Genomic DNA, 15,094 nt, shown 5'->3' with positions numbered 1-15,094 from the left:
CTAGATCTCCCAGGTTTGGCAGAGCAAAGGCATCAGGATTGTGTAAATGTCCAGTTCAGGTGTTGCCTCAGTAAGTGCCTGAAAAGGCAGCTGATTACAGACTCCAGTGAGAAGCTGGTTTAAGAACTGCATAGACACTGGGGAAACTGAGCCTGATGGTGAAATAGTCACCCAGCTTATAGGCCTGGGGGTGACTAGTGTTAGGGTTCCTGGACCTTCGAGTCTACTGAAGAAATATTGCTGTATTGGAAGACTTAGCATGACATCTTACCTGTGAAACTGCCCTATCCTTTGTACCCACCTGTGGTGATCAATAAAAGCTACTGATGGATTTTACCCAGTCTATGTGATTCTTGTCACAAAATATATATATATATATATATATATATATATATATATATATATATATATATATAAGTGATGGTAAAGTGCTAAATGGCAAATATGTTTGTCCAAGTTTTCTGACCTATGTGTTTTAAAACCCACAGGAAATGTCTGTTTCTGCTAAACAGACTTGATCAGAGTTTGGGCTTTAAGTAAAAGCCAGATAAATAATGGGTCCTAGGGCTGTGGATGTGAGAGAGAAGAGAGGGCTCCATCCACAAAGGCCTTCAGCCTGAGAGCAGGCTAATTAGTCCCTGCAGCTGTGAGAGGCTAATAAAGACTGTGTCAAGGTTTGGCTCAGGGTCTAATACCTGAGGCGGTCAGGCTTGTCAGAGACATTGTGATGTTCTACTTGTAAGTGCTGTGCATATGCCTATGTTTGTGGTGAGGGCAGTAGGCCCTACCACTTTGAGAGAGAGAATTTATTGTTTACTTAGTGCCCAGACGGTCTAGGAATTATTTTTATGTTTTCTATTTTTATACTGCACAATAAAAACTAGATGCAACTAGCTTGCATGAAAACCCTGGACTGGTGTGCTGTGTCCTAGCTGCTATGTGTTTGGAGGTGCCCATCTACCCCAGATGAGAGACCTCCAACTCCGGTCCTATTACTATATATATATATATATATATATATATATATATATATATATATAATTAGTTGCCAATGCATGGCTAAATTATATATTAACACTTTGGTGAGAGAGAATGACTACAAGGTGTATACCAGATTGTACATGGTTCCCATGAAATTAAATTCCACATATCCCCAAACCTCTGATTTGTGATTGAGAAACTATGGTCACAGTGGAACCTTTTTACACATATGGTAGGAATGTGGGGTGCTATTCTTGATCTGATTGCTTGAATTACTGGCATTTCTAAAAACCTTTTGTTTTTTCTCCTATCACATCCAATCTTCAGATAAGCGCATATGTAACACCACTAAGCTGCAAGTTGCTAGAGAATGGAAAAAGCATCTCCAGGCCCCCTTGAACACATTGATTACCAGATGCAGGTATACTGTGTCCATGGAATACATAGCCAATCTTTTTGCATGACACAGTGGAATAATTTCATAACAATTGAGACATATATACATAATGGTGTTACCTTTCCGGGTTCAGTGTAAATATCTATCTGAGTTCCTCCCTACCCTAAGAAAGGCAGATTGAGTCTTATGTTCTGTTTCTTAGGCTTTTTTTGTTTGCACATTTAAAATGCTTTCTCGATAATTTAGCATTTGTTATGCAAATGGTTATAGGAGTTTATTTTTCTTCTTTTTTGTTTTTAATTAATCATTTGTTGATTTGTTTACTTATAACTTTTGCAAACCTGATGGGCTCTGTTTATTATCGGTCTCTTTCTCTTCTGTCTATTGCCATTACAAATAAACAGATTGCGAAAAGAAATAGGAATTGCACTTTTTTTGCAATCAACAAAATGCAAGTGACAGCAAATTTTAGAAAAAGTAATTGAAATAAAAAATATTCCATACTCATTTGCATAAATTCTTGCATAATGATGCTGTTGTGGTCAATTGACTAATAACATTTAAAAATCAACTTTAAATATAAATTACTATACACCTGCCAACAAAAAAAGTAATTATGATTAACCACAAATAAAGATCACTTCTTTCTGTGGTATGTGCTTTCAGTTCTCTTGGATGTATCTTGCCGAGATCACCATGGTCTCCAAAGAGCTACTGTATTAAAATATCTACAAGATTGTTGAAAGATTCCAGTCAGGGGAGGTGTAGAAAAGAATTCTAAAAGCTTTATACTGTATGTACCATAGAACACTTTCAAATTTTTCAACAATAAGTGGAGAAAATGTGGCACAATAGGGATATTGGTAATTTCACTCTCCAACATAATAGAAATTCAATGCAAGTCCAGGGCTGTCATCAGAAATTAGAGGGGGCCAAGTTCAAATGCAACATAGTCCTACAACTCCTTAATCACCCTACTACACCCTCCCCTATGGTGGGCCCAGTGATGTAACTCAGAGCAATGGCATGAAGTGTTTTAGTACTGTCCAACAGTACTAAATTACACCACATACTCCTCAGACATGTCCCTCTGATCTCTCCACATGCCATCGGACATCCGACATAAAATAGAAGAAATAAAAAATAAATAAATGTAAAAAAAATATAAAAAATTCTAATATTTTAAACCCTTTAAAAACATTTTTGAAAAAAAACTTTATTCAAAGAATAAACATTCATTGGAGCCATTTCTGATGGGGAAGGGGACAAAATTACAAATGAGGAAGGGGGAAAATGCACAGATGTGAACGAGACACATAAAAATTTGAGAAGGGCAGGGGCAAACAGGATTTTTTAGAGGGGTTTCTGTACAATATATATAGGAGGGCTGTTTGTGTCATTAGGCCCTGTTTTTGAAGGGGGGTGGGGCCAAAATGATGTATTCTCATAGAAATTAATCATCTTGGCCCTGATACCTTCTGATTACTCCATGAGGGGATGTGGCTCTGGTTTAGGAAAACAAAATCAGTCTGGTGGTTGGGGTTGGTTGGGTACTCAGAACCCCCACCACCCTCCCTACCTGCATGTGCCACAGCAGGGGGCATAGATGGTAAAGGAGGCAGGGGCACAGATGGTGAAGGGACAAAGGCACAGATGGGGAAGTTTGCAGAGAAACCATTTGGGAAGGGGGAAAAGGTACAGCTGGAGGAGAATGCAAAAAACTGATTTTGAAGGGGCAGGTGGATAGATTTGGAAAAGGTCAGAAGCACAGATGATAGAGCACAGAAGAACACATAGTATGGGGCAGAGGCACAGATGAGGAAGGGGCAAGGGCACAGATTAGGAAGAGTGCAGGGGCATAGGTGGGGAGGACGCACACATGGGAAGGAATTGGCAGAGGCACTGCTTGGGACCTTCTGAGTGCCTGTATTACTGTTAACCATAAAAAGAGTAGTTCACGGAAATAGAGTGGGCAGAATGCGGGAGAAATGCCTACCCTTCCGGGGGTGCGGAGGGTTACCCGAAAAATCATGAGCCTCCCGCGAAAACCAGGAGGGTAGGCATGTATGGTGTGAAGCCCGATGGTCGCCATGGTCACAATGGTGATCCGATCTATAGATGCTGCACTCGGATCGCAGATGTATGCAGGAGGTGTCTATTTCTGACAGGCACCTCCTACTGCATTAGCATATTAGGTGGATAGTATTGCACAGCCACTGCCCTGCAAAAGATGTTATTACCATGGTCTCATACTACATGTACTGCGGAAAATACCACATCTAGCTGTTTATGTACAGCACCATTGTAACATTATTCTATTTTAAAATTATTTAAAAAAAAATAATTATATATCATGAATAATATTTTCTTATCATTTTGTTTCCAAGGTAACATTAATGACAATTTATTTCTGCCATCGGAATAATTAACATGACCAATACATGTTAATTTCCCATAATTGGTCATAGACATATGAAAATAAATACTTAGACTAGATACAGGTCCACATGGTTACTAAACAAATATATATTAAAACAGAAGGAAACACTGTCATATGAAAATTGCAATTTTATTTTCAGCAGGCATGCATTGTGATTCACACACTTAGGATATTAAGGTTTAATAATGCATCTTAAACTTTTGTTCTAGTTTAAAGTCTTTAAATATGTCATTCTTATTTTATATTACAATTCATTTATAACTTTGCATCTGTCATTCCAAGGACATAAGGTACAGATAGATTTATGAAAAGTTGGCCTGCATTCTAAGAAGGAATGAATTAGCATAACTTTGTGAAGCTTCCTGTATATTAAGGAGCTTCGATCACTAGTAAAAATCTGTTTCATGCACTAGTCAACCATCTTTACTTAAATATTAAGCAAGGTATATGACCTGTGGCCTAAAGAATCACTCTCGTATAGCATCAGAAAAATCTATTAGCTGTCAATGATGTGCCACGACCACAACTCTCTCAAGGCACTTTTTGTGGACATTATTAATATAACCCTTCCATTAGGCATACTCACAGAAAATAACCTTGGGCTTTTCAGGGTCAGTATATAATTCCTTAGAGGAACATTCTGATTTTTGTCACTCTGAGATCAACTACTAGCCATTGTCATAGACTCTAAACTGAAACTGCTATAACTGAATTGTCCTCAAATATATTTAATGCAAGAATACTAATGAGCCAAAACACATAAAAGCATATAGGTGTGATAGCAATTGATTATCTCTGGGGGAAAAAAATTAGGACTGTGAATCCTTCAATATTAAATTGTAATATCTGTTTTATTTGGATGCAAGTAATTGTTTGCAATAAAAATAGATGATAAAAAAACAATGAAATACTATAATATAAGCAATATCATAACATGTTAAGCAGAGTATCCTGCTATTTAATGCCCAGTAGACACATATTTTCCATACAGATATGAGCTGTACCTCCCACATACTGTAATTACCATTTATTCCTAACAAAGTTGTTACCTCCAAGAATCAGGAAATGTTTATATACTTTTCAATTGTGTGAAATGTAAAGCAGAAAAGTATTATTGCTAGCCCAGATGTATAATTTTCATTATAAAATTTTGATAAACTTGGTAAAGGAATAATAATGGCCCTTAGAAGAAAATGAAGACAATATTAGAGCAGCTAGATTAAATGCAGATGTAATGTCAGTGAGATGCTGATGTGTACAGTATATTGTTACACTAGGGTAATTTATAATGGCTGCTGAAAAGGCCATCATATTTTTATCCTCTTGCTTCAGGCAGCACAATTCTATGTGTAACAGATACAAAGTTCTCACAGCTTGCTTCTGTTTCCCCACCTCTGACCATGGCATCCCCGGTATTGATTGCAGAATTGAGTAAAGCATGACACCAATCACTTGCATTTCCTACTGGAATCATAGTATTAGGAAAGCATTGATTGGCAGAAAAGAAAGCCAAGGGCAAAGGGCATAAAGTCGATTGCCTAGGGTGCCACTTCCCTGCAGGCATAATGATGAGATTCACTGCTATTTACGAGGCGTTAACTAAAAGTTTGCCGGGGGGAACCAAATTGGTCAGAGCCAACACTGGTTGGTAGAATGAGGAAAGGGTGCTTTCCTAATACAGTACCTGCAGGAGTAAGCACAAATTAACTTCTCCAATCACTTCATGTGGTCACCAGAAAAAGGCCCTTTTAAGTAATTCCATAAGGATCTGCTCTACAAATGCCATCTCAGGCTTGACAGTCCCAAATCTGTCACAAGGAACATTCTGGGCTGGATTATAGGCGAGGCAAACAGAATGATCATCCAAGGGCCCCCACACATTGCCCCTACCTGGCCCACTCTGCCACCTCCCTTGCCTGTCTGGCTTCCGCAAGCATAGCTGACTCGCACAGACACACACTGCAAAGTCTGGCCCTCCCCCTACTCACCTTCCAGTTCAGGGTCCAGTCCAGTTTTCCCTCAGGTGGAGTGGATGTGCTCCTCAGTGCTCTGCTTGCTCGCCTGGCTCCCCGCTCTACCAGCCCAGGCTGCTGCTTCTCTGTGAAAGCCGGGCCAGTGACAGCACAGTAGTGTATATTTCTCCTTCTGTTTCTGTGCCTGGATGTGACGTGCAGTGAGGGCAGAGTGCAGTTTCCTGCCCATACAGTCCACCAAAAGAAGACAGTTGTCCCCTCATGGGCTCGGTGGCACGCTACTCTCGCCACAAGATTATATTCCCCCTCTATGCCCACGTGGATGGTAAGGAAAGATGCTGGACAATTGGGGCCAGATTAAAGACAGGTCGACAGGGGCTGTCATCCTGGGGCCACCACACATAGGGGGCCCCCACACACTGTCCCCAGCCCCCATGCACATCCAGATGAACTGGGGTTCTTTTGGTTATTTAACAGAGCCGCCTGTTGCGGCCCATGGTTAAGCCCTGCCCCTCCCTACATTTGACCGTGCCCCCTTTTAAAAAGACCTGTGAAAGATGCTGTTCCATCTCCTGCCTCTGAAACCAGGAGAGGTAAGCAGGTGTATGTGTCTGTGTATGCAGAATGTTGATTACAATAGCAGCATTTACTTTCCAGGTAATATGGGCCCACAAGTGTCACTGCCCCCAGGACTTGGGTCAGCCCCAGGGAGGGAGAAAGCTGCAGCCTGATGCTAGGTACCAACAGTAGCAGCAATGTTTTATTGATAGGGGCCCCTACACGTTTGTTGCCCAGGGGTCCCCATAGACCTTAATCCGGCCCTGTGGACAGTTACTAATGACGTCATGGTACAGAAACAGAAGGGGCTCTATCCACTACCATGACAGCACCTCCGGCAGAAAGAAGATGACTGATGATAGAACAATGAGCACCACTCGCAGCCACCGGGGTCCTGACAGGTAACGCACCGGTTCCTGGTCCTCTCCTTGTATGTGTGTTTGTGTGTGTGAGTTCATTCTGCCCTCCACTGCCTATTGCAGCTGTGATGGGGAGCTCCAGCCGGCAACCTTGCATTGCAAGATTTCACCTGCCTGCCCAGAGACCACCATCCCTGCTGTCTCTACTGCCACCAGTGTTCCTTACAAATGCCACCTGCCATGTGTGGTACTATCATGCAGGTTCATAGGAGTGAAAACAGGTGGTTAACATCAATTTGATTGGTTGGGGCCCCCACAACTTAGTTGCCCCGGAGCCCCCACAAGTCTTAATCTGGCCCTGGTAACATTTAAATGTACTTTTGTTCATGTGATATTGGAGAGCATTTCAAAAGTTAGCAGCAGGTGATACTGTTTGAATACTGTGCTACAGCAAGGTGTATTGTGTAGACTGAGATCAGGGCACCAGCAGAAATTGGCACACGTGGAGTCAAGGCACAGTTCAAGGGAAATCCAGGAGCTGGTCAGAATACATACTAAAGTCTACACACAATGAGGCTAAGGTGTAGCAAGGCAATGTAAGGGAAATGCAATAAACAGGTCAATGCAAAGGCAGAGGGCGGCACACAGTAAAGCTGAGGTGAAGCACATTACAGTCCAAGGGAAATCCAGTAGTGGGTCAAATACATAGACAGGTGGTACACAATTACATTAATATGAGTCTATGCACAGTACAAGTGAGATCCAAAAAGTGGGTAGGACACAGGCAGAATTCAGTACACAACAGAACTGACATACAGTAGGAATATGGAAAAAGATTTAGAAATCATTGGGGCACCAGAACACCAGGATCTTGCTGTAATAGTCAAGCACTGAGGCCTAAAGCTAACTTCTCTAAATAGGGAAAAAATAGATAACATCACTGGCAGATGGAGCACACCATGTTGCCATGGAAGCAAACCACTTTAACCCGTATCTGTGAGTCAAGCACCAATACCATGCTGCTGTGCCCATACATAATCTGCAGGCCGAGCACTAATACCTTGGCTGCCTAGATAATGTCACCCACCTGGACCACCACAGCAGGCCTTCCTGGACTTTGTAAGGCATCATCCGGCTGAGCTCCAGTGATTTGTGACAGTGACAAGGTTAAAAATGCTCTTGACCTTTTTCTATGACTATTTGTATTCATATAACACTGATTACATGTGCTACCTTGGTTAACTATTACTCCTCTCCTTTTTATTAAGAGGCAGTCCAGAAAAAAGGTCAAACACTGTACACATATTATATACCATCCTGTATACATATATATAAATAAATTAGAGATATGCAGTTCGATTTTCATGAAATACGACCACACCAGAACTTAGGGATTCCGAGTCGAAATGAGTCCCAGTTTGGAATCACTTTGGGGCTCCGAGTCGAACTGAGTCCCGGTTCGGTTCTGCAGTCAGTTCATAGGTTGGATTTAAAAACCAAACTCAGGTTTTGGATTGCATATAAACAGGTCCAAATTACATGATTTTAGCTGTTTTATAAATTTTTTAAGGAATCGAAAACTGAACCAAAACCAAATTCAAGCCAAAACACTTGAGAGTGGTTTTGCCAAAGCCAAAATATGATGATGAATTAGGACCAAAACCAAAACATGGGGATCCTCACCAAGGGTGCCGAGAGGTCGGTGTTATTTACCCGGGCCCAGGCTTACTGGAGTGACCCAGGTCCGATGCTGTGCCCACCCTCCCTCTTACCTCTCAGCAGACCAGCACACACTGCTGTGTGCTGGACTGCAGTAGGAAACTGCTCACTGCTGCTGAGCAGCAGCAGCAGCCTCATCTGCCTGTGGGGGGAGCAATCACACTGATCGCACCCCCTCCCTGGAAATTGTACTGGGGTGAGGGGCTCATTGCGCCCCCCTTCCTGGTGCGCAGCGACGCTGCAAAAGGATTTTCTCTTTGATTTTTCTTTTCTAAGGCTGAGTGGCCACCCCTTCCCTCGATTAGGTCATGCCCTCTTCCCCTGGGCCAGCTCTCTATGGCCCTGGTCCTCGCATATCTCTAATATAGATATATATAGATAAAGATATATATTATTTTAATTTTTATTTTGTTTATTTTTTATTTATATTCAATATAAAATGCTTGGATTTACCATCAAAACAATTACCACTTTAAATCCAGGAGAAAGGATCACTGAAAATCAGTTCAGGACACTGCGGGCCAGAGGTAATCATTGGGTTCTACACGCTGTGTACCTCTCTGTGCACTGCATGTAATTTTGTCCAGTCTCCAGCATTCCGGTCCCATCCGGTTCTCCAGCATTCCGGTTCCATTCCAGATCTCAAACAATCCAGTCCCATTCTGGTTCTCAGCATTTCGGTCCCAGTCTCGTCCAGTATATTCTGATCAAAGTCAAGTCCAGGGCTACTGTGGTTTTCACTTAATCCAATTCCCATCTGGTTCTAGCCTGGTTGAAGTTACCAAAGCTCTCCTTCATTTTGTCTACCTGCACCTGTGTGCATCAAGTATCTCCACTCTGGCTCCAACCAAGACTCCGGCTGTTCCACCAGTGCCTCCAGTCACCAGTAGCCAGATTTGTGCTACCAGTTACACACAGTGCGCTCTCAATATATTACACCCTTCCTTGCTCTAGTCCATGAGCAGAAATTACATTATGCCAACCAGCTTTCAGCCACTCGCTTTCAACCACTCGCCCCAGATCCCATTCCAGCCACAGACTCAAGTCTGGGTTCACAAACAAACATAAACATGACAAGAGATATGTTGAATATGACCCCACTCACCCCTCTTTAAAGAGCTGGGGTCCTGGCATTTGCTTACATTTTTTCCTTTTATTTTACTTGGAGGGTAGTTTAACAAAAAATGTCCTGCACCAGCATATTATAGGCATACATTATTTTCTCTACAAGGTTGTCTTTCTTGTATTGATAATGGTCCAAGCCACCAACCAAATTGCATACATTCTGAGTCTAAAGTCTGTAGTCTGATAGATGCAGGAGTAACATTGTGCACAGGAGACCAAGGAGTGTTTTTATGAGAAAACCTTTTCTTTTCACTCCTTTTGCTGAGATGAGTCTATAGTGATGCAACAATCCATAATGCTAATCTCATACAAGGATTTATGGTAGCAAGTTCATAATAAGTTCATAACATCATCAAGATTCTTCCACAATTTAGCTGCTATTTTCCAGTTTGTATTGTCAATCCAAAGATGAAACTCCACCACATACTTAAGAGCAGAGCAGGATTCTGCCATAGATTCACCAATTTTGACTCGGCAGTCATGGCACAGAGGGGAATATCAAAGGCTTGTGTGAAGGCATACAGAAACATAGGATAAGAATTTAACATGGGGTGATATTTTTCCAAAAATGGAGTAACAAAAGCTAATGCTGGCCCTTTAATATGGGAAAGAATACATCTCACTTATAAAGAATTATTTTGTTAAGTATTTTAGTGCATTTGAAAATCTAAATTACACTGAGTAATAAATTGTCTTTAATGACCTGGACACCCATCAAAGTTTTCAGATAACTGAATACTGAGCTCTGTAACAGTATCTGTAGATTCAGACTCACGTGCTGTACAGGGCTGTTGTACTGGAATTCTCTGAAATTCCTCTAACTGGATTGAACTGTAGTTAATTGAATCTGCAAGGCTTGTACAGCTTGTGTGTCTTCATTTTCTGCAGAATCCATCTTTTTTATGGTTAGGTGATTCTCTCACATTGATATTGTATCAATACAAATTTTTGGATTTCTATGTGCAGAATTAATCCAAAATATCTTCTATATGGAAACAATTTTTAAAGTCTCTCACCTGCCCTTGGAGGTTTCTCCTGATGGAATGCTTGCCATTTTGTGGGCGGCTGCACTGACATCAGCAGTGATGTCAGTGGGGAGCTTCCTGCTCGATCAGAGCAGGAAGCTCCCTGGGGCTTGCGGCTGCCGAGACCCAACCTTAGGGTCTTGTCGCAAGCCCCAATGGTCACGATGGTCTTGACCATCACAACCATCACCCTGGTCGGTCGCTAAGCTTAGCTAGTGACCAGGAATCGGGACTAAAAAAAGAAGCGGCCGTCCTCATTCAGAGAGAGCGATCGCTTCTTGCGACCGCCTCTGAATGAGGACCTTAATCTTTCTGTTTCAGCACCCTGGCCAGCTCCTATACAACAGCTTTGTGCAAGATTTTTTACTTCACTAAAATCGTCACTGCTCACCTCCCTTTTGTCACAGATGAATGGTTCATACACCTAAACCTTCCTCAACCAATATTGTATAGATTAGTGAAAGCCTCATCAAAATCTGCACAGTGGTTCAAGAGATTATCCCAAACAGACAGACAGACCCCTAAAAAGGGGACTTTATTTTATATATATAGAGATATTTATAACCTTTTGTCATGCAAAATATATGTACCACTGCAGCAGCATAAGTAATCAAACTGTAGATAAGTGTGTACAAAAAAAACAAAAAATATATTCTTTAGACTTGCTTCTGCTAGCACACAAAGATATGCTTTGGGAGCAATAAGGATTAAAATGAAGAGTCATGTTCACATAAAAGTGGATGTCCTTGAAAGATAAAATGTCTGTATGATTGAATTGGATTTACCATATTAAATGTTTTTTAAAGTACGCTATTATCCACTGTAATGTCTAGTAACATTTAACCTTGGCCTTCAGAGGGAAAAAAAACAAAACTTTCCAAGCAGCACTCACTTTTTTGTCTCACAATGGATTATATATTCAGTGTTTAATGTTCATTTTACAGTCACATTTTGTTTCATAGGACAATACACTGCACAAAGCCTAATATGAGAGGTAATTTAAAGGAATCTATTGGCATCATAAATCAAGAGAGGTCTGCTAGAGCAGTTTATGAATAGTAGTAAAACTCTGAACCTGAACTGCATCATTAGAATCAGGAGCTACATATTGTTATTTATAATTGTGTCTACTGGACATCTATTAACTGTTACTATGGACTGAATATTCCATTTTAGTGTTAAAATATCATCAGTTTTTTCTTGTAACATAGTCTGATGTGTATTACATTATATAGACAGTTAATGAAGTGTTCCAAATTTTAATATAAGTTAAACAAAAAATGAAAAGGTTTTATATGTGCAGTCACTTACCACAAAGTCATATTTGGTATTTTAATTGTGTGCCCCCTTATTTGAGTTAGATATCTGTAGCATTCTCGTCAACACTCCCAGAAGTCACGGGAGGCTCCCAATTTTTCGGGTAGCCCCCTGCACCCCCGGAAGTGTAGGCATATCTCCCGCATCCTGCCCATTCCTAGTGAAGCGGGCAAGGTAGGGAGATTTAATGGGGAATTTGCAGGTCCGCTGGGAGGGGTGGGGCTAAATAGTGCAAATTGCGTCATTTAGCCACGCCCCCTCATCGCGGACCCACGAATCATGAACTTTTCCAAGAAAGGGAACCGACCTATAGCAGCAGCTCTCTGGGCTGCTCCCGTAAAGGATAAAAACAAAGTCAGTAAGTATTTTCTATAGACTGTAATGGACCTCTATAAATAGTTTATTATTGAATCATAGAAATGCACATTAACGATTGCACATCTATCTATAGCTCCAATATCCTGTTTTTACTGGACAGTACTGGCTCTGGTCTTCCAGCCAAGTTCTGTCTCAAAATAAGGAAAATCTTAATTTTTCCAGAAATCTCAGATTTTGTATGTTTTGGATTACATACAGTATAAGAGTTCCTCCCTAGTGATCAGGCACCATTTCACACAAGAGAATGCAAGGAGAGGGTATGGTCTGTAGTTGTGCTGCAAGCAACAATACTAATTGTCATTAGAGAGTTGAATGTACAGTAGATGCAATAGGTGTAAAAAGACTGCAAGCTTATTTGTCACTGTGTATGTATATGTTAGCTAGCAACTGCAAATGACTGCTGCAAATTGCAGACAGGCTACTGTCACTGTATATTTGTTTGTCAGACTTTAGTAGCACCAGCAATTCAATGCACTGCAAATAGACTCTTGTGTATGTTTGTTAAGCTGGCCATACACGATACAATTATCCGGCCGATCCGCCCAATATCCGCGGGTCGCCCCAATAATTGTAGCGTGTGTGCAGGCAACCAAGAGTTAAATATTATCCAGCATGCCCGTCCGATGCGATATTTAAGGGTAAACTGTCGGCAGCACCGCGCAGTGTATGCCCAGCCGCGGCCGACAGACAGACATTTCCTGTGTTCCATGGAAGGAATACAGAAATGTCTCCTCCCCCATGCAGCCAGATAAAATGTCTGTCAGTCTTACAGGCATTTTATCTGCACATGTATGCCCAGTTTAAGATGTGAACTAATTGTATAAATTAGTTGCACATACAATTGTCTTTCACAAGTATATCTATCTGCACTGCAGTATGCATTGTCACATCTGTATGAGGGCGGAGGCAGTGTGATTTCAAGCTTAGCTGTCTAAAAATACTGTGCCCTGAGGGGGCAGTTCAGGCCGGCTCACTAACACGTGATCACTCGGTGCATGATGTAGCATGTGTATGCAAATATGCAATCGCACAGGCAATCGCTGATCAAACATGCAGACGCCCATCCGCAACTAAAGTCCACCCACTTCCTTCTACGAGCAAACGGTGAGACGTCACTACAGAAGGGGAACATCGGTACCATCGTGCACCATCAGACCCATTCGCAATACTGAGGGTACCGCAAGCACTGTGAGAGCTTCTGACCTCAATACAGCCCTGTCACGTGAATTCTGATGATGCGTGTTAATTATGGATGTCCTAGAAATGGTGTTCAGATGCTCTGACACGCCTGCATTCACTCAACCACTCCTTTGTCAACACCTCTTAATGGCATCTAATGTCACTCAAGCTTGAGGACCTTTTGTGTGCTACGAGTGATCGCTTCTGAGGGTCTCATTCAAACCCGCTCGTGAGCGCAGGACGCTCACAAGCTGGTCGACGGTACCCAAATGTGCATGCGCACGATGGAGGCTGCTCCGTCGTGCGCATGCGCGAGACCCGGTGGGTGATGGGGAAGCCGTCGCTTGGGGTCTCGCACCAAAGGGGGCATGCTGTCAATGGTGAGTGACAGCATGCCCCCTTTGGTGGGCGTGCCGGGGCGTGGCTGCCCAGATGTAGGCGTTCCCATGGGAACACCTACCGTCTGGGTCCGGCCCCACTGACATCACTAGTGATGTCAGTGGGAGTGATTTTGGCTCTGATAGAGCCAAAATCACTCCAGGGCTTGCGGCAGCGATACCCTACCGCAGGGTCTCGTCGCAAGCCCGATCGTCACGATGGTCTTGACCATTGCGACCATCATCATGGACGCTCGCATAAGCAGTGGGTGGTAATCCACAGCTATGCGAGTGTCCAGGAGGACGCACCAACAAACAAAAAAAAAATGCCCTGATTCAGAGCGGGCGCTCGTTCAGAGCGTCCGGCTCTGAATCAGGCCCTGAGTACTTTATGCATACACAGTACTTAAACATCGCCGGCTAGTGAGTGAATGGGTCTGTAATTACTGGGGGTGGTGTCCTCTGCAGTTGCACCCCAAAAATAACAAGTGCAAAAAAAAAGAACATATCAATATTTATATAATTTAATTTAATTTAATATTAATATTAGTATTTTATAATTCAATTTAAATCCCATTTCAAGAGTGTGTGTTTTTGAGAGGCAGCGTATATTAATGTACTTGGTGTGGTTTGGTCCCTGTCAGCAGCACCCAAAAAATAACAAGTGCAAAAAGGCCTTTTTTCTGGTGTAAAAAAATTCTCGTCTTTCAAGATTGTGTGTTTTTGAGAGGCAGTGTATATTACTGTATTACTTGGTGTGGTGTCACCATAAACTGCACCCCAAAATAATTCAAGTTTTAAAAAAAATCATGTATTTTAATAAAAGTAAAACCCTTTGTTTCCCCATCTCATTGAACATTCACTTGGTGTGCTAGCAATTAAGTTCAACTACACTAGCTTTTCTCCTGACCTGGTGTAAGAAATAAAATCAATCATGGATCAGTCTGGAACCCAGTATTGGTGCTGGCAGTCATAGTTCTTCTTCAACATCTACTTTTGATGAAGGTCATGGTGTAAGAAAGTGTAAGAAAAGGCACCCCAAATCAAAAAATGTTTCACAATCTTACAGAAAACATCATCTCTAACAATGAAGGGAAAAGTTACTGCCGAGAAATGGCAAATTGCCAACACACCTTATACCACATACAGTGGTAAGGAAGGGCTCAGACCATGGCCTTTCTTTGTGAGTTGTGGTCCTGCTAGTGCTCTCTCATGCACTAGAATACCTACTGCAAAGACCAGGTCCAAACACAGGCATCTTCTGTA

The sequence above is a fragment of the Taudactylus pleione genome, unplaced genomic scaffold, assembly GCF_031769625.1.
Source record: "Taudactylus pleione unplaced genomic scaffold, aTauple2 ptg000041l, whole genome shotgun sequence".
NCBI classification, from domain to species: domain Eukaryota; kingdom Metazoa; phylum Chordata; class Amphibia; order Anura; family Myobatrachidae; genus Taudactylus; species Taudactylus pleione.
The sequence above is the reverse complement of the archived record's forward strand: the minus strand, read 5'-3'. Positions refer to the sequence as shown.